The following is a 24550-nucleotide window of genomic DNA, read 5'->3' as shown; positions in this document are numbered from 1 at the left end:
GCAGAGGCTCTTTGTGACCCACGGCAGAGATAAACTTGGGCTGTAAGGCAGGACAGTCCCAGCATTCTGGCTACAATGTCACTCCCTTGTCTCCTAGAATTCATAGATGTATATATTTACAGGAATATATACACATGTGCATGTGTATTAGTTGCTCAGTTGTGTCCAACTCTTTGCAACCCCGTGGACTGTAGCCTGCCAGGCTTCTCTGTCCATGGGATTCTCCAGGCAGGAATACTGGAGTGGGTAGCCTATCCCCTCTCCAATATACACACATACATACATATTAAAGTAAATCTTTTGGAAATTTCAGTACTTTAGCTAAAAACAACTTAACATCTTGTTTTGGTTCATAGTCTGTGCAGCCAGATTGTGTAGGACAGAATCTGATTTCATTATGTGCTAGCAGTGTGATCCTCTGGCAAGTTAACCTCTGTCCTTCAGCATCGTCATCCATCAAGTGGACATAAAGGTGCCTGTGTCATAAGGCCACTGTGAGGACACCTGAGATCACGTATATAAAGGACCAAATCTGCTTCTTATGGTGGACACTCTTTTGTTTGCAACAGATCACTCTGACTCACCTTGCCCTTGATTGCTTAAAATGATTTAGAGTTACATAAATCAGAGTTATGTAACTCTTAAAAGGTTTAGAGTTACATAAATAAAACTACTGGGCTTCCCAGGTGGGTCAGTGGTAAAGAATCCGCCTGCAAAGCAGGAGACGCAGGTTCGATCTCTGGGTCAGGAAGATTCTCTGGAGAAGGAAATGACAGCTCATATCAGTATTCTTGCCTGAGAAATCCCATGGACAGAGGAGCCTGACGGGTTACAGCCCATGGGGGTCACAAAAGAGTCAGACACAACTTAACGACTAAACAACAACAAATACTAAACATTGAGTAAGTTTTTCTACTCATTCAGGACGTGTCAGTATCTGGAAGCCTTTTTGGTCTTAGAGATGGAATCCTTTATCACATGAAATCACATGAAGAACCTCGGTGCAGAAACCAGTAACAAACAGATGCTCTGTTTGCACTGGGAGGTCTGTGCAAATAGATGGGAGGTCAGATGGGAGGTCAGACGGGAGGTCAGACGGGAGGTCAGACGGGAGGTCAGATGAGAGGTCTGCAGCCCCATCTTTTCTGTCTGCGGCAGCACTTGCAGAGTCATAAGGAATTCTAGGCATCCAAGGAAGACAGTTGGAAATCCTGTAGTCTGGTCATGCTCTTGCAATACCAATGTTCTCTTTGTTGGCAACATGTGAGTATATAAAATGAAGTCCAATGTCCAACCTAGCTTGTATGTCATTTTTTCTTTTTAATTTATTAATTTTTTTTGGCTGCACTGGGCCTTAGTTGTGGCATGTGGTATCCTCTTGCTGTGATTTGGGGGATCTGTTAGTTGTGGCATGTGGGATTTAGTTCCCTTACCAGGTGGCTCAGGTGTTCCCTGGTGGCTCAGAGGATAAAGCATCTGCCTGCCATGTGAGAGACTCGGGTTCGATCCCTGGGTTGGGAAGATCCCCTGGAGAAGGCAAAGGCACCCACTCCAGTACTCTTGCCAGGAGAATCCCGTGGACAGAGGAGCCTGGCGGGCTACAGTCCATGGGGTCGCAAAGAGTCGGGCATGACTGAGCGAGTTCAATGTTCACCAGGTAACGAACCCAGGGTTCCTGAAGTGGGAGCACAGATTATTAGCCACTGGATCAGGGAAGTTCCTACCTTGTATATCTTGGAAAAAAAAAAAAAAATCAGCCTAGAAGGTGACCCTTCTGCATTATGAAAGGCTGTGAGCTTAATTAGCAATTTCATCAGTGTATGTGTTTAGGAAATTATCTGCCTTGGGAGTTCAGTACACCCATTTGGAGAGTAAAACTTTATAGAGTGGTGACTTTCAAGCTTTAAAAAACATCAGTTATTACCTGAAGGCCTTGTTAAATCACAGATTTCTGGGCCCCACTACCAGAGTTTCTGATTTGGTAGGACTTGGATAGCATCTGAAAATGTGCTGTTATTTTTTTTTTTAACAATTTGATATAATTCAGATACCATATTATGAATCCTTTCAAGGTGTACCATTCAATGGTTTTTAGTATATCTATAGAGTTTTGCAACCATCACCACAATCAATTTTAGAATCAATTTTTATCACCCCCAAAGAAGCCTTGTATCCATTAGCAGTCACTCCCAGTCTCCTTCCAACCTTCAGCCCTAGGCAACCACAAATTTGCTTTGTCTCTACAGATTTGTCTGTTTGGGACATTTCATATAATATGTGGTCTCTTTCAAAAAAAAGTTTTATTATAAGTTGAGTTACAATATTATGTTCATTTCTACTGTATAGCAAAGTTATTGTTATTTATATATATGTATGTGTGTATATACATACACACACATTCTTTTTCATATCCTTTTCCATTACAGTTCATCACAGGATAATTCCCTGTGCTATACAGTAGGAGCTTGTTGTTTATCCATTCTATGTATACCAGTTTGCATCTGCTAGTCTCAGACTCCCAATGTAACCCTCTCCTACACTCTCCCCCTTGGCAACCACCAGTCTATCTCTGTGCCCCTACTTCTGCTTCTGTTTCATTTGTGTCATAGTTTGGATTCCACATATAAGTGGTATCATGTGGTATTTGTCTTTCTCTTTCTGACTTACTGTAGTTCGTATGACAATCTCTAGGTCCATCCATGTTGCTGCAAAACGGCATTATTTCATTCTTTTCCATGGTTGAGTAGTATTCTCTCTCTGTATGTGTGATGTATTTATATATATAAATGCTGCCCAGGTGGCTCAGTGATAAAGAATCTGCCTGCCAATGCAGGAGACGCATATATATATATATATGAAAAAGTGAAACTGTTAGTTGCTCAGTTATGTCCAGCTCTTGGCAACCCACATGGACTGTAGCCTGCCAGACTCCGCTATCCATGGAATTCTCCAGGCAAGAATACTGGAGTGGGTAGCCATTCTCTTCTCTAGGGGATCTTTCCTACCCAGAGGTCAAATCCAGGTCTCCCACATTGCAGGCAGATTCTTTACCATCTGAGCCACCAGGGAAGCCATGTACATATATGGTACTGTGGTGTGTATATATATACACACACACCATGACTTCTTTATTCATTTGTTAATGGACATTTCAGTTGCTTGCACGTCTTGGCTATTACCAGTAGTGCTACAGTGAACATCGATGTACATGTATCTTTTTGAATTATGGTTTTCTCTGGATATATGCCCAAGAGTGGGATTGCTGGATCAGAACGTCCATACTGCTGTCCATAGTGGCTGCACCAACTTACCTTCCTACTAACAGCTTAGGAAGGTTGCCTTGAAAATGTGCATTTCTAACAAGTTCTGGGTGATGCTGCTGCTGGTCTGGGGCCACTTTGAAAACCATTATTATTAGAGAGGAGAATAAGTGGAGTGGTTGGTTACTCCACAACACCAGGGATTCATCGTTGATGAAACAATCTATATTTACTGCCATCTTGTGAAATTTTGAGATTTAATTTAACATTTATTTATTGAATTTCTACTATGGACCAAACAAACACTATGCTAAATGTTGAGAGTAAAATAGCTTAACTGTACTGTATCTTCTTGAGAAGAATTACATTTAAGTGCAGGACAGACCAGTAAGCAGGCAATTATAATATAGTGTGAAAAGCCCTCTAATAGAGCTAAGTACTAGGTGCTAGGGAACCTGCCACATCTTTGGGCTCAGAGAAGGCTTTCTCAAGAAGACGACACCTATATTCAAAATAAAAAATACACTCTCACTTAGAAGACAAGCTAAGGACGGTTTGGTAGGTTTTAGGTTGTATTTGCTTGTGCTTAACTTTTGTTGTTGCTTTGTGGTTAACTTTTATATAACAAAATAATCTTGTCATTGAGTCTAAAGTTCAGTTCTGTCTTTTTATATTTACTATTCCAAGAACTAAGACAAATTTCTGGCAAGCCACGGAAGCATGACCTTTTGTACAAGCAGATGTGGAAAGGAGAATTCTTGTTTCCAATGCTTGAGCAGCAAGAACAGTAATGAGAGAAGTTCCTATAAGTGGGTTTTCATTTCTGTTCTTTTTAAAGTGTAATTAGAATGACTGGCCTATCGTGTGGGTTATCATATTTGCTGGTAAACAACTTATTGATATGTTTCTTTTGAAATACTTGGTAAGAGTGATTAAAATGCATGAGACTATGTTTTCTGGAATGAATCATTCAGGCATCATTTTTCACTGGTGGGCACTGAAGTAGAAAAGTGAGAGCTTGCATAACTTAAATATATTTATACGTATTTTATATGGTATTTCTTTCTGTAAGAGGATTTTTTTTCATGCCTCATAAACCTTTTCTAACACAGATAATTTAAATTATTTTATAGGACATTCATTTTAGAGAATGAGGTATAGAAAAATAAAAGCCATTTCTTGGTCAGTGCCTCCTGACCCTTGGGGTGTCATTGTGTCCTTGGCTTCCTCAAACCCTTTCTCAATTTTTAATTTAGATGGAAAAAGAATAGAGCAAGGGAGATTTGGGAACTGTAGTGGAGAAGGGAAGTATTATGGCCAGTGTATACTGAGAATATATATTATAGGACTTATTCTCAGCTCAAATATGTGTAAAAGTCATTTTTCTCTTTCTGCTTGGCAACCAACCCTTGCTGACCTCCAGATATCTACCAGACAGTATCTGTCAATAGTTCTGTAGGGAGAAAGCACTTTTGCAGAGCAGAGACAAAAGGTACATAGTCTAATCATTTTTCAAAGCAGATCAATGTTTTCTAATCTTTTTGATACCAAGGCCTCCTATGATAAAGATGAAAAAAAAAATCTCTCTGCCCTCCCAGAGACTGTAATGTGCATTCCCTTGAGGATCACAGCATTTTTTTTTTGCAAATTTTCACCAGCAGAGATGTCAATCTTTTGTGTGGTTTGTATTATAAAAGAAATAGATGCTTTTGTTGTTTTCCAAATATGTAAGTGTAATATAATTTTAAATATGCTTTTTTATTCCACAAACATATTGTTTCCCCTAGAAGACTGATACATCTCCATTGGAAGATTAGGTCCTGCTCATATCTCCCAGGGATGAGAATTATAGCTCCAGACGTGCGTTGGTGAGGTGGGGGAGAAAACGTGAAAGTTATATTTATATGACTATTTTTAGTTACCAAGACAAACACGTTACACCTTAATAACAATGAATGAGTTAGTTAACACTGACACCCCTGATGCCGTCACTTATTTCTGAGTCAGTTACCTGAGTATTCTGAGGAGATGGGACTGTCACAATGTGGACAGCATCACCGTGGTTCTTCCATTTGTCGTCTTTCTTCAGATTGTGACTTAGGCCATTTACACCACCTTTAAGTGGAATTTATGCATTTCGGATGAACATAGCCTACACAAAAGACTCCTACCAAAAAATCATAGCTAAAATATAATAACAAGTTTGTAAACATAAGCACACACAGTAATTAGATTAAAAGGAAGCATCTCTAATATGAAAACGTCCATACAATTTTAAGTGAACTTTGGAGTCATGCAATATTCTGCACAGTTTATAACATTTCACTAAACACTTAACACTAAATGTTTCAGTACACATTAGAAAATATTTTAAAGAAGTGACAATAAAAATACATGTAAAAATTTTAGAATCAAACTAACATAATTCTTATAAAGAAATTTGTAACTTTAAATGCTCCATGGAAAGAGGAACCTGGTGGGCTACAGTCCATGGGGTCGCAAAGCGTCGGACACAACAGAGCGACAAACACACTTTGCCAAGACTGATTAAGTAAAAATAGAAAAGGCGCAAATGATCAGTACTAGGAATGAAAACAGGGAGTGAGGGGGTTACTGGAGATGTTACAGGTATCAGAAAGATAATAGATAATCAACTTAATGCCAATAACATTTAAAATTTAAATAGACTGGAAAAAATCCCTGAAAAAATATAACTGCTAAAACCTGGTTTTATTAAATATGTTAATAATTATTTACTTTATAATTTATAAAGTTTTATTAAAATATTTTATTAAAAATAAAACTGGCTCAAAGAATAGAGAACCACAATAGTTAGGAATTGTCAAGGGAATTGAGTCAGTGGTTAAATATTGTTCCATAGAGAAAACTCTGGGGCTACATGTGTTTTACAAAACACCCAAAGAAAAAACGACTCTAGCCTTCCAAAAACAATTGCAAAGAATTTTCAAAATAAGAAATATTCTGGAACTAATTTTATGAATATAGCATAATTTTGGTATAAAATTCCAATAAGGTCAGCATAAGAAAAAAAAACTATAGGCCAATATAAACTAATTGATAGCATTTCAACAATGCACAAAAGGTTGATATTTCACAAGCAAGTTGTATATATCCTAGGAATACAAGGTATTATCTTTTCAGTATTAGAAAATCAATTAAGCAATTCATGTTCATAAATTAAAGGAGAAAAAAATAATATGATCAGCTCCGTAGATGCTGGGAAAGCATTTGAGAAAATACAGCATCCATTCATAGTGAAAACTATTAACAAAGTAAAAATATAAGGGAGCTTTTGTAAACTTATAAAGAACATTCACAAAAAGTTTGAAAGAAAAGATAATACTTAGTTAAGACACATTGAAAATTTTTGTTTGTGATCAGTATTAAGACAAAAGCCCCTGCCATCATTCATATTAAAGAAAGTCCCTGATATCCTACCAACACAGTAAGAAAAGAAAAAGGTAGACTTCCTTGGTGGTCCAGTAGTTAAGACTCTGTGCTCCCAGTTTAGGGGACACAGGTTTGATCCCTGGTCAGGGAAGATTCCACATGTGGCATGGAAGTGAAGTGAAAGACGCTCAGTCGTGTCCAACTCTTTGCGACTCCATAGACTACACAGCCCACAGAATTCTCTAGGCCAGAATACTGAAGGGGGTAGCCTTTCCCTTCTCCAGGGGATCTTCCCAACCCAGGGGTCGATCACAGGTCTCCCGCAATGTCTCATGGAGTGGCCAAAAAAAAAAGAAAAAAGTAAAATATATGGAAATGGAAAGAACAAAATTATTGTTTTCAGATAGTATGCTATATATGTGAAACACCCAAAGACTCTACAGATAAATGATCAGAGTTATTTAGGGAGCTTCTGGAAATCACTAGGAGAAACTCAATATAGAAAAGGCAATTGTATTTCAACACATCAGCACCAGTTAGATAATATATTCAGAAACAAATACTATTTACCTAACAACAGTAACCAAATACCTAGGAATAATTTTTAAAAAATATATAAAACTTTGGGAAGAAAAATTGCAAATATTTGGAATTATTAAAAATGTAAATGGACAATAATTAGGAAATTTCAACGTTATAAAGATGTTAGTTCGCAAATGGATTTTTGGATTCAGTGCAATCCCAATCAAAACACCAATAGGTTTTTTTGGTGTGCTGTTTTATGTTGGGAAATTTGTAACTTTTGTTCATGTGAATTTATATGGAATATTATATTATATAATATTATAATATATTATGCTGAAATTTACATGAAAGAATAAAGGCCTAAGAATAGCCATCATTCTTTTTTCATTATTTATTTAATTTTATTGAATCAATTTTTTAAATTGGAGGATAATTGCTTTACAGTGGTGTGTTGGTTTCTGCTGTACATCAACGTGAATCGGCGGTAAGTATACATATACCTTCTCCCTCGTCATTCTTGATAAAAAAACAAAATAGAAGAATGTGTCCTTCTAAGTATCAAGATATAAAGCCACAAGTAATCAGGATAGTGTGGTTTTAGGTCAGGGATAAACAGATTGGCCAACGGATAACGCAGAGAGAGCTCAGAAATAATCCGTACACACAAAGCAGGCACTGAGAAATAATTATCTGAAGGATAATTCTACAAATGGTGCTTGGGCTATTTGTTACCAAATGAAAAGAAGAAGTGCACCCCAATCTCACATAAAAATCATCCTAGTAGATTAAAGACCTAAAAATGGAAAATTTTGAATTGAAATCAAAATTGAAATTTTAAAACTTTTAGGAAAAGAGCGTTATGAACTTGAGGTAGGAAGGGATTTTTAAAAACACACATAGGCATATGCCACTTATCACTGATTGATAAGTCAACTATATTAAAATTAAAAATGTGTATTCCTCACAAAAAAAATAGAGAGTAAAAACAGATCACGAATTGGGAGAAGATATTTTCAACATATGTAATCATAAAGATGAGCGTCCAGAATGTAAAAGAATTCTATGAATCAGTAAAAATGACAATTTATCAGAAAAAAATGAGCAAAAGACATAAACAGATGGCATGGAAGAAACAAAAATGACTCATAAATCCATGTAAAGATTCTTAACCTTAACAGTCATCTGGAAAATTTAAGTCAAAAATATAATATACGGTTTCACACTCAACAGATTGGCAAAAATAAAAAAAGCTTTACAAAACCAAATTTGGGCAAGGAGGCCAAGCAATGGCAACTCTCATGCACGAGGTTGAGAGAATTACTTTGGGAAACTGTTAGCATTGCTTTGTAAAGTTGAATATCCCTCAGTACCCAGCAAATTCACTCCTGGAAATATACCTTGGGAAGCAAAAATGTACATGGTAGCACTGTTGGTAATAACAGTAAAAGAAACATGATTCAATTCAAATGTCCTTCTGTAATATAATCATAAATAAATTGCGGCTTATTCCTATAATGGAGTACTACCATTGGCCCTGTGTATCCTTGGCTACTATAATCAATCACAGATTGAAAATATTTGGGGAAAAAATTCCAGAAGTTCCAAAAGGCAAAACTTGAATTTTCTGTGGGCTGACAACTGTTTACACAGCATTTATATTTTATTAGGTATCATAAGTAACCTATAAATGATTTAAAGTACATGGAGGGTGGGGGAAGAATGTGTGTAGGTTATATGCAAATATTGTATGTACCATTTTATATAAGGGACTTGAGCTTCTGTGGATTTTTGTATCTGAAAGGGGTCCTGTAACCAATTCTCTGAGGATTTCAAGGATGACTGTATACAGAAGTAGAAATGAATGAACTGGAGCTACTCATGTTGCTGTTTTTGTTCAGTTCCTAAGTCATGTCCAACTCTTTGCGACCCCATGGACTGCAGTATGTCAGGCTTTCCTGTCCTTCACTATCTCCCAGAGTTTGCTCAGATTCATATCCATTGAGTTGGCGATGCCATCCAACCATCTCATCCTCTGTTGCCCTCTTCTCCTGCCTTCAGTTTTTCCCAGCATCAGAGTCTTTTCCAATCAGTCAGCTCTTTGCATCAAGTGGCTAAAGTATTGGAGCTTCAGCTTCAGCATCAGTCCTTCCAATGAATATTCAGAGTTGATTTCTTTTAGGATTGACTAGTTTGATCTCCTTGCAGTCCAAGAGACTCTCAAGAGTCTTCTCTAGCACCACAGTTTGAAAGCATTAATTCTTCAGAGCTCAGCCTTCTTTATGGTCCAGCTTTCACATCCATACATGACTATTGGAAAAATCATAACTTTGACTACACAGACCTTTGTCGGCAAAGTGTGTCTCTGCTTTTTAATATGTTGTCTAGGTTTGTCATAGCTTTTCTTCCAAGGAGCAAGCATCTTTAATCACGTTAGCATGGATGAATCTCAAAATGATGGTGCTGAATGAAAAAAAGCATACATACATACACTATGATCTATTTTATATACAATTTGAACAAAGGAAAAGGGAAGCAACATATTGTTTGGGGCTACATATACATGTGGGCTTCCCTAGTGATTCAAATGGTAAAGAATCTGCCTGCAATGCTGGAGACCCTCGATCCTCAGGTCAAGAAGATTCCCTGGAGAAGGCAATGGCTACCCACTCCAGTATTCTCGCCTGGAGAATTCCATGGACATAGGAGCCTGGTGGGCTGTAGTCCATGGGGTTGCAAAGAGTCAGACATGACTGAGTGACTAACACACACACACACACACACACACACATACACACACACAGTATATGTGGTAAAATTAAAAGAAGAAAAAGATGAGTGATTTCAAAGATAATGGTTACTTTGAGAAGGGTTATGTGCATAGATTTGGTTGGGGAGTCATGCAAGGAGGTTTCAAGGTAGGTACTTGTAATATTCTATTTTTTGACCAATGAGGTTGGCATGTGAGTGAGTGTTCAGCTTATTATGATTGTCTGTTTATCTTTATACACTCTCTTGTATATATAATCTATTTCACAACAAAAATTTTAATTAAACATTTACAGTTCTGCAGAGTGAATATTTGGACATTTTCTTTGACTATTTATAAACATATGACTCAAAGCTTTTTAATAAAGTAGAAATCACATTTGTAAGCAAAAATAGCATTAATACTAGAAAACCCAATTAATTTGCTGATATGTGCCTGATGATTATAGAATTCTGGGTAAGTATCAAAATTTTTCAAAAATAACAAAACTTATTCTACACTTTGCTCCTACTAAGATATTCCTACATAATGATTATATAAAACCTGATCTTTAAAAATATATGTATGTGCTTTATAATCTACATAATATATTAGTAAACTAGTACTGATCTCTAACTTGTGCATGCGTGCATGCTCAGTCGTGTCCCACTCTGTGCAAGCCCATGGACTGTAGCCCGCCAGGCTCCTCTGTCCATGGGATTTCCAAGGCAAAAATAGTGGAAAGGATTACCTTTCCTCTTCCAGGATATCTTCCCTACCCAGGGATCAAACCCACGTCTCCTGCATCTCCTGCATTGGCAGGCAGATTCTTTTACTACTGAGCCACCTGGTAAAACAATCTGGGAAGTTGGATATCAAACTTGTGCATAAGCATAAATATTATACTGGGCATGCTCAAAAATTTTCTTACTTAGTGGGTAATGAAAACATTTGGAGACCACTGCTCAAGAAACCGTTTGGCAACACCTCTGTAACCAAGGGTGTCTTAGAGTCACCCAGGCACATGTTTAAAATGCTGTCTCCTGGACATACCCTCAGGATTCTGTTAGGTTAGTATGGAGAGGGCCCAGGAACATTCATTTTTAACACGTGCTCCAGGATGTTTGGCTTCCCAGGTGGCGCTAGTGGTAAAGAACCCATCTGCCAATGCAGGAGATGTAAGAGATGCAAATTCGATCCCCGGGTCCGGAGGATCCCCTGGAGAAGCACATGGCAACCCACTCCAGGATTCTTGCCTGGAAAATCCCGTGGGCAGAGGAGACTGGCAGGCTGTAGTCCATAGGGTCACAAAGAGTCAGACATGACTGAAGCGACTTAGAAGGTGGTTCTGATATTAGTTCACCTGTCACAATTTTGCTCTAAGTTTAGACAACAATCCAACCACATCTTTAGGAAGCTATGTCCTGAGACTGTGCAGAGCGGCTTTGACTGAATTGAACTTTGGCATGATGCCATGGAGGGGTTCTGTCAGAAGGAAATGGCCCTTTTAAATTCATGCCAACACCTGGGATGAAGCTGTAATTGATGTTATAGTGTATGGAGGGGGCAGATCATAAAGCCCAGTACAGCGTTCATACTCAATAAATGGTGACTTCTTATGTTGTAATTCTGTATTATGTGTTAATTCTCCTTATGAGAGCACTTAGGAGCGAGTTCTTTCTGCTCTAAGTATAGGGAATAATTATGCTATTCTTTATAATAAAGCAATTTGACAGTCTGCTTCTTAGTTCAATTTATTTTGATACTGGGTTAAATGGCTGTCATAGCTGACAAAAGATACCTCCCACGAATGTATAGATTCCAACAGAGAAGTGAGTCATCGGTTGGACTTACAAAATGATTATATCTATTTTTTCCTCTCTCACTTACCACTTATCTTAAGCAGTCTGTTTTTATTCTATAGACACTCCCTTGAGTGACTTTGTGTTGTTTCCCAGGCAGCTTAGAATCAAATTAGTGGCTCTTCCTTAGTGTCTGTACAGAATTTCTTGATAGGCAAAAAAGCATGTAAGTTTTTTTTTTTTACACTAAACACCATTCATTTTTATTAACTGTGTGCTTACTCGCTCAGTTGTGTCTGAGTCTTTGCGACCCCATGGACTGTAGCCTGCCAGGCTCCTCTGTCCATGGGGATTCTCCAGGCAAAAATACTAGAGTAGGTTGCCATTTCCTTCTCCAAGCATGTAAGTTTTTATACTACTTTATATTCTTACCTCTTTTTCTTACCTGCCTCTAAATAATGCAGCTTGGGGGTTATTTCTATATCCTTGTTATTGCCTTAAAGAGATGTTGGAATAGAGCAAGAGGAAGGGAAAGAAGAGGGAATGAGTGAGTAGGAACACAAATGAGAAGAGGAAAAAACTGAGTAACTAGAATAAGCTCAAGCTTATTCATGCCTGGAGCAATAATCAGAATTAGTATTCCCAGATGGCCCAGCGGGTAAAGAATTCACCTGCAACGCAGGAGACGTGGGTTTGATCCCTGGGTAGGGAAGATCCCCTGGAGGAGGAAATGGCCACTCAATCCAATATTCTTGCCTGAGAAATCCCATGGACAGAGGAGCCTGGTGGGCTGCAGTCCATGGGGGTAGCAAAGAGTCGGACACAACTGAGCACTGGGTAGCACTCAAGTATCCAATTAATATTATGTGGATATTTCGCTTTCTCTTTCATGGGTATTTATCCACTAATTATATATTGGGTAAATACTAACAAATTAATCAGTTCTTTTATAGGGAATTATTGGTTATTTTTGCTTATAGACTGGTCTCCATTGTATCATACAAGGTTTGGGATGCATCTTTATTAATTGGGGAAACTTTCCAAATGTTTGACTTGGAGAATAATAGAGGAGCAATCCTTCTTCAATTTCTCTTGTATTCTTAAAAGACTTATTCCAAGCTTTAAATTTTCATTGGTTAAATTTTCATAGGCTCATGGAATTGTTATCAGTCTAACTAGTCTTAGTAGGACTTTGCAAGGATCAAGATTGTGAGAAGTTTCTATTTTTAAGTGCTAGTTAAGAGCAATTTTTCATCTTCTATTTCTACCTGCTGATAACATTTAGGAAAAACATCCAAGTGCAATAATAATGGATCTGAAATGAGTGTGTTTACATAATTTTTAATAAATGAAAGCTGCTCATTTTCTTTTCATTAATGCTTCACTGTTTTTAATAGCTTTTAATGTCTCATGCCTTTTTGGAAAGCCTGCATGCTTGATAATTTTCCTTTTTAGACAGTAGTTCAGCATTCAGAAATGCCAGCAAGCTTTTTAGAGAATATTCCCATAAGGGATATCTATATGAACACTTTTACAGTAAGTGGGCTAGTATTCTTAAGATGTTAATAACATTGCTGATTGATCCCTGTGCAAGTTGCAGTTAAAATTAATTGGGGGAAAAGATACTCATACTTTACAGGGCAGTGAAGAGATATTAGAGAATGGTAAACAAGTAAAACAAGTTTTGAACTAATTAATGGCATATTCTCTCACTGATGCTGAAAAGCAGTGTTTTACTACAAGAAGAAATTTATTCTTATACCTTTTTAATGATCTGTAATGTCAATAAGGAAAGAGAAATACTAAAAGCTAGCTTAATTGGCAGTCTTATAAACACAGTCCTTGACTAACTTCTCTTCCACACAACACAAAAACAATAGGTAACACTGAGATAATGAAGATTGAAAAAAACAAACCTACTGTACACTATTTATATACAGAGCCCCATACTAAGTAGCTTAGATTTGTCATTTCACTAAGTTCTCTGAGCAAGCAGAGGGAATAAGTAATATTATTCCTATTTTATAGATTTTGGAGGTCAGAAGGGGCTTCCCAGGTGGCACAGTGGTAAAGAATCTGCCCACCAATGCAGGAGATGCAAAAGACATGGGTTTGATCCCTGGGTTGGGAAGATCCCCTGGATAGGAAAGGTACTCTTGCTCTGGTATTCTTGCTAGGACAGAGGAGCCTGGCAGTCCACAGTCTATGGAGCTGCAAAAAGTTGGACGCAACTGAGCACACACACACACACAGCTTCTGAGAAAGATTCAATAACTTGCTTAACATCTTCTTACTCTCAACGCAATTGGCCACTCTATCCTGCTTGAAATCCTCTCTTTCTATGGTATCCAGTCCCCCTTCCTCCTGAGTTTTCCTTGGCTTTTTCAGGCTATTCCTCGGTTTCCTTTGGTCACATCTGCCTCTCTTTCTAATTTCTAGATTTTGATCCTGCAGATTCTCAGGTCCCCTGAGAGTGGGACCCCTTCTCTCTCTCAAACTCTGTCCTCTGCTTAAATGCCATCTAAATGTATAAGATTCCTATATATGGCTTATCACCACCCCAGTCTAGTCTGACAAGCTCCTGTCGTATATCTTCTGCCTACTTGACACCTCTGCTTGGATCTCTTACAGACATTGCTTGCTCAATGTGTACCAAACTCAACAGTTGATTTTCTCCCTGAAACTATTTCTCACTTTTTTCTGTCTTAGTAAGTGACATCATCATCCATCCTGTTGTACAAATCAGAAACAGTTTTGATTTCTATCTTTCCCCTGTCTTCAAACCCAATGGATGACTTAGTCCCACAGCATCTTCCTCCAAAATATAGCTCAGTCATCTGTTTCTTCCCATAGGCTCCGTCCCTGGGCTTTTGCCAACCACCCAGCCCTGTACAAGAGTCACTAATTCTTCCTGCTTCCTCACTTGCTCTTTACAAATCCATTCTCTATATAGTATTTGGAGTTACTATTTTAATGTAAATTGGTGGAAATAAGCAGGCAGAGCACAGAGGATTTTTAGGGCAATAAAAGTATTCTGTGTGATCCTATAGATATAATGGGTACGTGTCACCACGCTTTTGCCAACAATGTGTACCACCAAGGAGGAACCCTCATGTGAATGGACTCTGCATGGTGATGTGTACCACCAAGGAGGAGCCCTCATGTGAATGGACTCTGCATGGTGATGTGTCAATGTAGGTTCACTGATTGTAACAAATGTATCAGTACCACGTGGTGTGAGGTGTTGATGGTGGGGAAAGTTATACATGTGTGTGGGCAGGGGATATTTGAGAAATCTGCGTAGTTTCTGCTCAATTTTGCTGTGAACCAAAAACTGCTCTAAAAAATAAGTTCTTCTTAAAAAGTAAATTGGATGATATCACTCTCTTACTTAAAATCTTTTAGTGGCTTACTATTACTCTTAACATAAAATTCAGATGCCTTCTCCTGGTTGACAAGACCACTGTCTACCTCCCCAGGCCTAGCATGTAGCACCCTACCTCCTTATCCCTGCAAATGGCATTCTCAAGCCTCAAGACCTTGCCCGAAAGGTCTTGAACCTCTCCTTTGTTTGAAAAGCCTCCCCAGACATGCCCTCCTTCACGCTTGCTTGGTTCCTTCTTTTCCCTCAAATCTCAGCTGAAAGAAGGCCTACCTGACCACTGTATCTCAATGACTTTTCCACCCTCATTTCCTCCCATAACGTCCTGTTTGCTTTTTCCATAGGACTTTTCTCCATTGGAAATTACTTCTTTATCAGTTTTCATTTACCACCATAGACCAATACCCACTACAAGGAAAGTGTGTGAAAGTGTGTGTTAATCGCTCAGTTGTGTCCAGCTCTTTGTGGCTTCCATGGATGGTAGCCCTCCAGGTTCCTCTGTCCATGGGATTTCTCAGGAAGGAAAACTGGAGTGGGTTGCCATTCCCTTCTCCAGTGGGTCTTGCTGACCCAGGGATTGAACCCAGATCTCCTCCACTGCAGCCAGATTCTTTACCATCTGAGCCACCACGGAAGCCCTGGTACAAGGAAAACAGTTGATAAATATTTGAAAAAATAATTGAATAAATGAAGTACATCTGGTTAGTAAGTGGTGAAACCAGGACTCAAACCCAGAGCCTGTCTGACTCTAGAATCTGTGTTCTGAACTCTCATGCTAGGAGTAAAATCAGCTCATGTTCAGTGGAATTTTAGTGTAAAATTTCATTTTAGCACAAAAAATCTGAAATTCTTTTAAAATTGGATCATCCACATGACAACCCTCCAAGGAAAATAGAGTACTTGATTGACCTGTATCTAAGTGATGTTGGATAACATAAAGTATACCTGTCATATTTGGCATTTTGCTTACTAAGATGCCAGACAAGATCCCTTGCAATAACTCTTTCAACTCTGTCAAATATTTTGAAAATCAAATAACATGACTTTGGGCAAGTTACTTAACCTCTCTAGACCAGCATCTATAAAACAGGAAAATAATGATTTCACAGGCTCATTTAGGAGGAATAAAGGAAATAGATGAAAAACCCTCACCACAGGGTTGATATGCAGTTAGTAAATAATAACTGTGTTTCTTTAAAAAAAAAGTCTTACTTCTTCCGTTAAGTGAAAAACTCTAATCTTCAGGGTTAACTAAACAAGATTTCTTTTTTTTTTTTTTGGATGAGCTGGATTGACATGCCAAGTGATCAAAGACTAATAATAGCTGGAGAAAATTGGCAAGAGAACTGCCTCTTCAGGGGGACCCAAGAAATCCACCGGAAGCTTCTAAATCTCCATGAACTGGCTTCTAAATTTCCACTGAGCTTACACTTGATGGCAAAGGACAGCTACAGTCCCAGTTTTGAAGTCAGTGCCATTCTTGGAGGTTGTGTTTGGTTCACGGGCTTACATTTCCCACAAAGCTTTGAGGAATATGCCGGAAGAGAGCAACATATATGTTTTTTTCCAAACTACTTTACAATAGTTTTATTTATGTATTCGTTTATTTTTGGCTGTACTGGGTCTTTGTTGCTATGTGGGCTTTTCTCTAGGTGCAGCGAGCAGGGGCTAGTCTCTAGTCGTGGTGTGCGGGCTTCTCGTTGCAGCGGCTTCTCTTGTTGTGGAGCGCAGGACTCACGGATTTCAGTAGTTGTGGGACTGGGGCTCAGTAGTTGTGGCCCACGGCCTTAGTTGCTCTGTGGCAGGTGGGATCTTCCCAGATCAGGGATCAAACCCATGACTCCTGCATTAGCAGGGGAATTCTTTACCACTGAGCCACCAGGAAAGCCCCCAGATTATTTTTAAAGAGATATTTGAGTTGGTTCATTAATTCTGCCTAGAACAATAACAACAAACAGATACACACTGATATTCAGGAACAGGAATTTTTCTTTTCTTTCCTCTTTTCCTTTTTATAGGCGTCAGAGGGCTTTGCTTTCCAGTATTTGCCAACTGCTCTATTTCATGTTTTAATGAAAGTCTTGGGTCTCATTTTTCTTTGAGATCAGTTTGAGAGGACCATATTTCTTTCAGAAGAAAAAAAAGCTCAGAATTTCTTTTCTGTCTCTCAGGTTCTGGATGTTATTGTGGCAAAAGTCGACAAGCTGGCAGAGGGAGCCACGGAATGTTCTGAGAATCTGAAAACATAGCAAATGCAGTTGAATGAATTTTGAATGACAGATTCCTCATCTAACTCAGGAGAAATTAAATAGAACTTTTGCTAAATATTTTTTTAAAAACTCATGGGACTTCCCTGGAGATCCAGCAGTTAAGGATCCGTGCTTCTACTGCAAAGGGCACAGGTGTGATCCCTGATCAGGGAACGAAGATCCCATATGCTGCTCAGTGTGGGGAGGAAAAAAAAAAAAAAGTGAAAGCTCAGTGCTAAATACTACAAATTTTAAGATTCACCATAACGAGAGTCTTTCCTTACAACTCACTCTGGAGTCTTACATTTACACACACACACACACACACACACACACACTCACACACATAACTGTAGAAATAAATGGAACCTTAGCTATCTTAATGGCTGAGACTTGGACAAAAGAGATCGGCCAAGGAAATATTAGTAGTTTTACAATGTCCAAGGGGGAAGTTATTGGTATTTCTTGTGTATCTTATGGATTGGGCTTTACATTTATTTACTTGCTGTTCAATCAGTTTAGTGTTGTTTTAAAATACGCATTTGTTCCAAAGGTAATTGAATCAAGACACATTTTTCTTTTCCTTACATTGCTTAGTTTCTACAAGGAATATTTTATTCAATTCATACTTTCTTCCTCAGGGTAATCTTGTCTCTCCATTTCATTTCTTGGATCTGGGTTCCATTAGATTTTTACTCATGGAATTAAATGTGAGCGAGTCACAGTTATCCTTCTTAGGGTATTTCTAAATATCTCAGAAAGAAAATTAAGATAATTTTCTCCTATCTTTTAATGAAATCTGCTTAGGAGTTTTACTAAAAGTGAACTTTCCTTTTTGTGACATTTTTGGAAGGGGACATGAATTACCTTTGATGTTGGTCCAGTCAACTTGGTTCTCTCGAGGTCCCATGAGAAGGGCCAAGCCTGGTCCATCTGTGTTCTCTCTACCATCCTCAGCTACACCTTCTTACATTTTGAAGTGAAATCTCCTTGTCCTACCTTTGAAAACTGAAGGATTATGCCACGCTCATTTTCCCAGCCTATGTGCAGTCACATAGCACTTCCCAGGCGGCCCTAGTGGCAAAGAACCCGACTGCCAATGCAGGAGACACAAGAGATTCGGGTTTGATCCCTGGGTCAGAAAGATCCCCTGCAGGAGGCCTTAACAATCCCTTGCAGTATTCTCGAGTGGAGAATCCCATGGACAGAGAAGCCTGGCGGGCTACAGTCCATAGGGTCACAAAAAGTTGGACATGACTGAAGCAACTTAGCCCGCATGCGTGCAGTGAGAAGGAAAAACCCAGAATAGGATTGGAATAATTAATGTAGGAATTGGTGAAAATGCTTGCATTTTCAAGTTGTTTATAAAAACAAAACTGCCATAGGAGCATGCTTTGGAGGTGGCATTTAAGGGACCTACTTCTAAGCTCAGACTAAAAGATGCGGCATTTTGTCGTTTTTGTAATATTTGAGCACCTCAAAATGACACTTTTTGGTAGAAGACTTAGAAATACACCCATACATTTTGCAACACTTAATTATGGAAAATTTCTAGTCACCATCCAAGTTTTAAGTTCTATAGTTTTAAGACCCCATGAATTGTAGCCTGTCAGGCTCTTCTGTCCATGGAATTCTCCAGGCAAGAATACTGCAGTGGGTTGCCATTCCCTTCTCCAAGGGATCTTCCCAACCCAGGGATTGAACTTTAACTCGGGTCTCCTGTACTGCAGACAGATTCTTTACCATCTGAGCCACCAGGGAAGCCCATAGTTTTAAGCTACCAACACAGTATGGAAAACTCCAAGGCAGAGAAGATATGAGGAGTTCATACTGATGTAGCTGTGAGGTCTCTTGGCTTCTAGGAGTCACAGATGGAGATTTACTAGGAAAAATGACATTTATGAATCTGTGTTTCTGGAGCGTAACACCTGGAATTTCACAAAGTCCTCATTTGTTGTGACTGTTGTGAATTGCTTTTCCTAAAATTAAAAGTATTTAGAGTTATATGTGAAGACGTGTTTCTCTAGGATTTAGGCAGCCTGTGTTTTCAGGGCAATTTGCCTAAATAGTGTGCATTTAAACTGATTGCAATCACTTGCTAAATTGTTCACTGTGGCCCAAGGTGGTGGTGGGTTTTTAAGATAAGGGAGATAAGATTTCTCTCCCTCTATTGACTTAGTTCTTGATTTCCACTTAAAGTTAACTAATTAAAGGAACTGTTTATGAAAAGGATCAAAAGGGCAAAAGTACAATTAGTAAATGTTAGCGCATGGGAGATGTGAATAAAATCTACAGGGGCTGCATCTCTAGATCCTGCTAATCTGGAATTAAAATTTAGAATATTTCCACTTCTATTTTGGAGATTTAACGGTAAGTATTTAGGATCTAGGGCTTTGTTACAAGAAAAAAAATGTGTTCTGTGCCATCCACAATGGTTCTGATTTTATGCCTTGACTATTCTGCTACGGCACCTAGACACTTTTGCATTATATGTCCCATCATTTTCCCTCATGGAATTACTTTGCCAAATTGCTTTCTGAGCAGGACTCTTCAAGAGAGCAGACTCCCTCCTTTGCAAGGATGCAGCATTCTGCAGTCATGAACTCTGGGACTCAGGAAGAACATCATTGAATATACACTTGTAACTCCTTGATCTGAGTAGATCCACGTAGAAAGTAGACTACATTCAAGGACCAGGACTGCAGGTTGTACCGAGAATTCTCATGTCAGGCAAGAGGAAAACACTGGGAGCCATGCATTCTTGTCTTTGATTAGCATATAATTAACTTAATAGCATATGTCTGCAAATAGTGTTAAAATAGGAAAAACTCTGTGAGTTCTACATAAATTCAATGTAAATGTTTGTCAAGCTCTAATTACTTATGTTATCTTTTTCAGTAAAATCATATATTTTTGACCAATTAAAGATAGGGTGATATCAGTGGATTTTTGTACCTTGAACTATTCCACAAAGAAATTCAAGAGTCAGGGGGAGAAATCAAGAACTGTGTGTCACAGTTTGTTTCTTCTTAAAAGGCTGAAAAAACTGCTATCATTCTCATATGTCTCATCAGAAGTTGGAAATGCCTAGATAAACCTACTAGCACACATATACGAGTGGGCTTGCATTTTCCTTTAGCTGGTACTTAATGCAATTACAACTTCAACCCAGTGCTTCCCCTCTGATTTCTCTGTCAAAATGCTGCATGATTTAGGATTGAGTAATAGTAAATACAGGTGGGAAAGCATTCGTGATGAAGGATGCTCCATGAGCACAAGGTACTGTTATTTCATCTAATGAGAGAATGTCTGAGTTTTTAAACTGTCTCATCATCAATATTTTACGCTAATGAATAAAACAGTAGCTGACCCAGAGGCCACACGCAAACAGAAACACACAGCAAAATGTACAGTGAACATTTTTCCTCCATTTGTTTTCTTAACAAACAGAATTTGATCGCCGAGTTATACATGAAACAATGAGTGTTTTGTGTTTTATTTCTATCAATAGACACAGAGATCTGTCCCTCTGCCACGAAGACGTTGTCTTATATGAGAGTCATATTTCAGCAAACATAATTAAACCATCACAAACAGAGACTTCCATTAGTCAGACCAGAGTTATGGTTGTTGTGCTTTAGACGCATAAGAAAGTATTTCACAGTCTGCTGTGGGGAAAGAAAGACCACTAAATATTTCATGGCTTTTTCCAGATCAGACTGTTTATTTCCCAACATTTTAAAGGGATACTTAATTTTTCTCGATAGCTATTTTTGTCAACACGTTAAGAGAAATGGATATTAAGGACAAAATTTGCATGGGATGCCACGAGCTGCTATTTTTTTCCCTGGAATGATGCTTCCTGGGCGCATAAGAATAAATATCGTACTGTTCTCAGAAATGTCCTTGGCATTTGGTGTGTTCTCTAAAGCTACATTCTGGTAACGCTCCACATCTGAGGTTTCACGGAGAGGGAGAAATCATATTTTGATTGGTGTCGTTCAAGGCACGTTCGTGTTTCATGCGAAAATAAAAGCGGACACTAGAGGGTGCTGTTTGATTTTCTGTTTCACTGAGTTGTGCCGCAGATGCCCGTGATTCAGGGCACTGAAAAATGCCGTCGTGTTCTCCTAGCCAGGACCAAATCGCAGTGCAATACAAGATGCAGACATCCCTGAGTTCAAGGAGAGAGGCCGGAAGGTTCAGAACGGTGTCGATGCTAAACTCATTCAGAATTAGTAAAGTAATGCTTTATTACTCTAACCCGGTATGACTGTCATTTTTTTTTTTTAATAATTACTTAATATTCTTGGTTGAAAGAAATTTTATTAGACTTCAAGCTCTCACTAAATGTCAAATGGTTCTAAAGATAGCTAGAATATTAGATAATGTGAAACAATTCGTGCTCTCAAGGTTTGGCACTAGGATTTTGAATAGAGCCCATACTTACTACTGGTTAAGAAACTAATTATAGAATTCCCAGTTGGCAGAAATGCCAGACCCCAGGATGTTGTTTCTTTTGATATCAGAGAAATACCAAGTTAATAAGATTCCTAATTAGCTCCCCTTTTCACCTTTGCTAAGCATGTGCTTTCTTTCACCCCCCTTTCTTAAGGCAAATCGTTTTGAGCGGCAGGAGAAGACAATGTTCTGGAGTTCTCTAAATATATGCTCTCATAGGGTTTACGTTTGTATCCTGTCATTTTCTAACCTAAGAATATTTTAAAAGAAGCTTAAAGTTCTCATTTTATAGAGAGGAAAGTTAAGGTATTGTGATCTGGAATGATTTGTCTCAAGCAGACAATTAAATTAGCATTGTAGAAGGGTCAGGACCATATCCTGGTTCTTCTTGCAGACAGTCAGCTAAGGGACCTGTTCATTTTTAGTTCCATAGATAAATGTTTCTCTTTAATACAGATAGGCATGACTGGTTCAAAGGCTACTTGGCAGCCATCACCACAGATTTCCGGTTCTTCTCCCTCCCAGGCTACAGGAAGTTCACAATGCCCTCTCTCTGAACGTTAGTTCTGGCCATGTAACTTGCTTTGGTCAGTGCAATGGGAATAGATATGTTGTGTCTCTTATGAGGTGTGGTTCCCTACACTCTCTCCCCTTGCGGAGGTGAGCCCCAAAGTCTCCTATGGAGCTGGCAGCAACAAAAGGTAATAAAATATCGAGAAATAACAAGTGTTGGCAAGGACGTGGGGAAAAGGGAACCCCTGGCTGTTAGGAATGTAAATTGGTGTAGCCACTCTGGAAAACAGTATGGTGATTCCTCCATAAACTGAAAATAGAACCACCCCACGATCCAGCAATTCCACTTCTGGGCATTTATCCAAAGGAGATGAAAAGACTAACTTGAAAAGATATCTGCACCCCTGTGCTCACTGCAGCATTATTTACAATAGCCACGATATGGAAACAACTAAATATCCATCAGTGGAAGGATGGATAAAGAAGATGTGGTCGGACCCGACTGATGACTGAATACATACATGCATACAACGGAATATTATTCAGCTATAGTAAAGGAAGAAATCCTGCCACTTGCAATAACATGGACAGACCATGAGGGATTATGCTAAATGAAATAAGTCAGACAGTGAAGGACAAATACACTGCGTTAGCCGAAAAGTACATTTTCCATAACATTTTATGGAAAACTGGAAAGAACTTTTTGGACAACCAATAGTATGGTCTCATTTATTGGGGAATCTAAAAAACAAAACAAAAAACCATAGAACAGACGGGTGGTTCCTAGAGACAGAGTGAAATGGGTGAAGAGGGTCAAAACATACAAACTTCCAGTTACAAAATAACTGTGTCCTGGGGAGGTAATGTACATCATGACAACTATATGAATATATGTTACATGAATAACTGTATTCTGTATTTGAAAGTTAGAAGAGTAGATCTTAAAAGTTCTCATCACAAGATAAAAACTGTAACTATGAATGGCGATGGATGTTAACTAGACTTAGTGATGATCATTTCCTGGTATATACATATATTGAATCATTACATTGTATACCTGAAACTAACATAATGTTGGATGTCAATTATATCTCCATAAAAACGTGATTCTGACACAGGAACAGAAGAAGAACCCATGGAAGAGAATCAGGAGCTCACAGAACCACAGAGACTGAAGCTGATTTGTGCTAAAGGTGGTACTGCAGTCCTATGAAGAAAGAATACATTGCTCAGTAAAAATGAGAGAAAAACAAGCTAATGAAGTCTCCATCCACCACCACCCCCCAGGATGCAAGTAAGGATCAGAATCCCCTGACGTGAGCAAAAGAGAAACCTCTGTTGTGTAAGCCACTTAGATTCCGGGGTTTTCTATTAGGCCTCTACACCTACCTTATCCTGATGACAGGTGAGGGTGTCAACCCTCTGAGAAAACCAGAGGCCAAGAATCAGTGTGGCCAGAAAGGATTTAATTAAAAATATTAAAAAAAACAATTATAGTCTTTAATTTAGAAATTTATAATGACTGTGATATGAGGATCAATAAAGAGAAGTTATGACATGGGAAAACATTTCCTCCTTATATGTCTTCAGTTTAAAATTTATCTAAGGAAATCATGGGTTAGTTTCAGTGTGTCTGACTCTTTGCAACCCCATGGACTGTAGCCCTCCAGGCTTCTCTGTCCATGGGACTCCCCAGGCAAGAATACTGGAGTATTCTTGCTGTTCCCTTCTCCAGGGGATCTTCCTGACCCAGGGATCGAACCCCGTCTCCTGCAGTACAGGTGGATTCTTAACTGTCTGAGCCACTAGGGAAGCCCAATCAGGTAGAAATAAATAAATAAATGTTACTGTGTTCAACTCAGAATCTGACTGTGAAAACCTATACCTTAGACTCTGGAAATGAGAATTGAACATTAGCTCTGAGGCTGCTGATCTTAAAGTGGGGGAAGTGTGGAGCTGGGGATTTTCATGTGAACAAAGAACTTGTGCATAACATCAATTTCCATCACAGTGAGGAAGAAGTACTCTGCATCTTACCTCGAATGGGCAGTTTATTCCTTAATCCATCTCAATGTTCAGCATTTTCCCAAAAGATCTTAAAATGTCCAAGTTGAAGCAGACGCATATTTTTCTCCATCAATACCAGCTGTCTTCCTGGCTGCACAGCATCTATGGCTGCCAAGCTAGAGTCTGCAGACCCT

At 38.7% G+C, this 24550-nt stretch overlaps 1 long non-coding RNA gene across 1 annotated transcript; it reads left to right on the top strand.

Annotated features, from left to right (window-relative positions):
- Positions 1 to 1153: 1153 nt before the first annotated feature.
- On the top strand, positions 1154 to 23763 carry LOC129628824 (uncharacterized). The gene is made up of 3 exons (XR_008702914.1): positions 1154 to 1263; positions 19920 to 20080; positions 23468 to 23763. It is a non-coding gene; the product is annotated as an uncharacterized LOC129628824 (long non-coding RNA).
- Positions 23764 to 24550: the final 787 nt, after the last annotated feature.

The sequence above is a fragment of the Bubalus kerabau genome, chromosome 15, assembly GCF_029407905.1.
Source record: "Bubalus kerabau isolate K-KA32 ecotype Philippines breed swamp buffalo chromosome 15, PCC_UOA_SB_1v2, whole genome shotgun sequence".
Taxonomy (NCBI): domain Eukaryota; kingdom Metazoa; phylum Chordata; class Mammalia; order Artiodactyla; family Bovidae; genus Bubalus; species Bubalus kerabau.
Note: the sequence above shows the minus strand (reverse complement) of the source record. Positions and strands in the feature narration are given on the sequence as shown.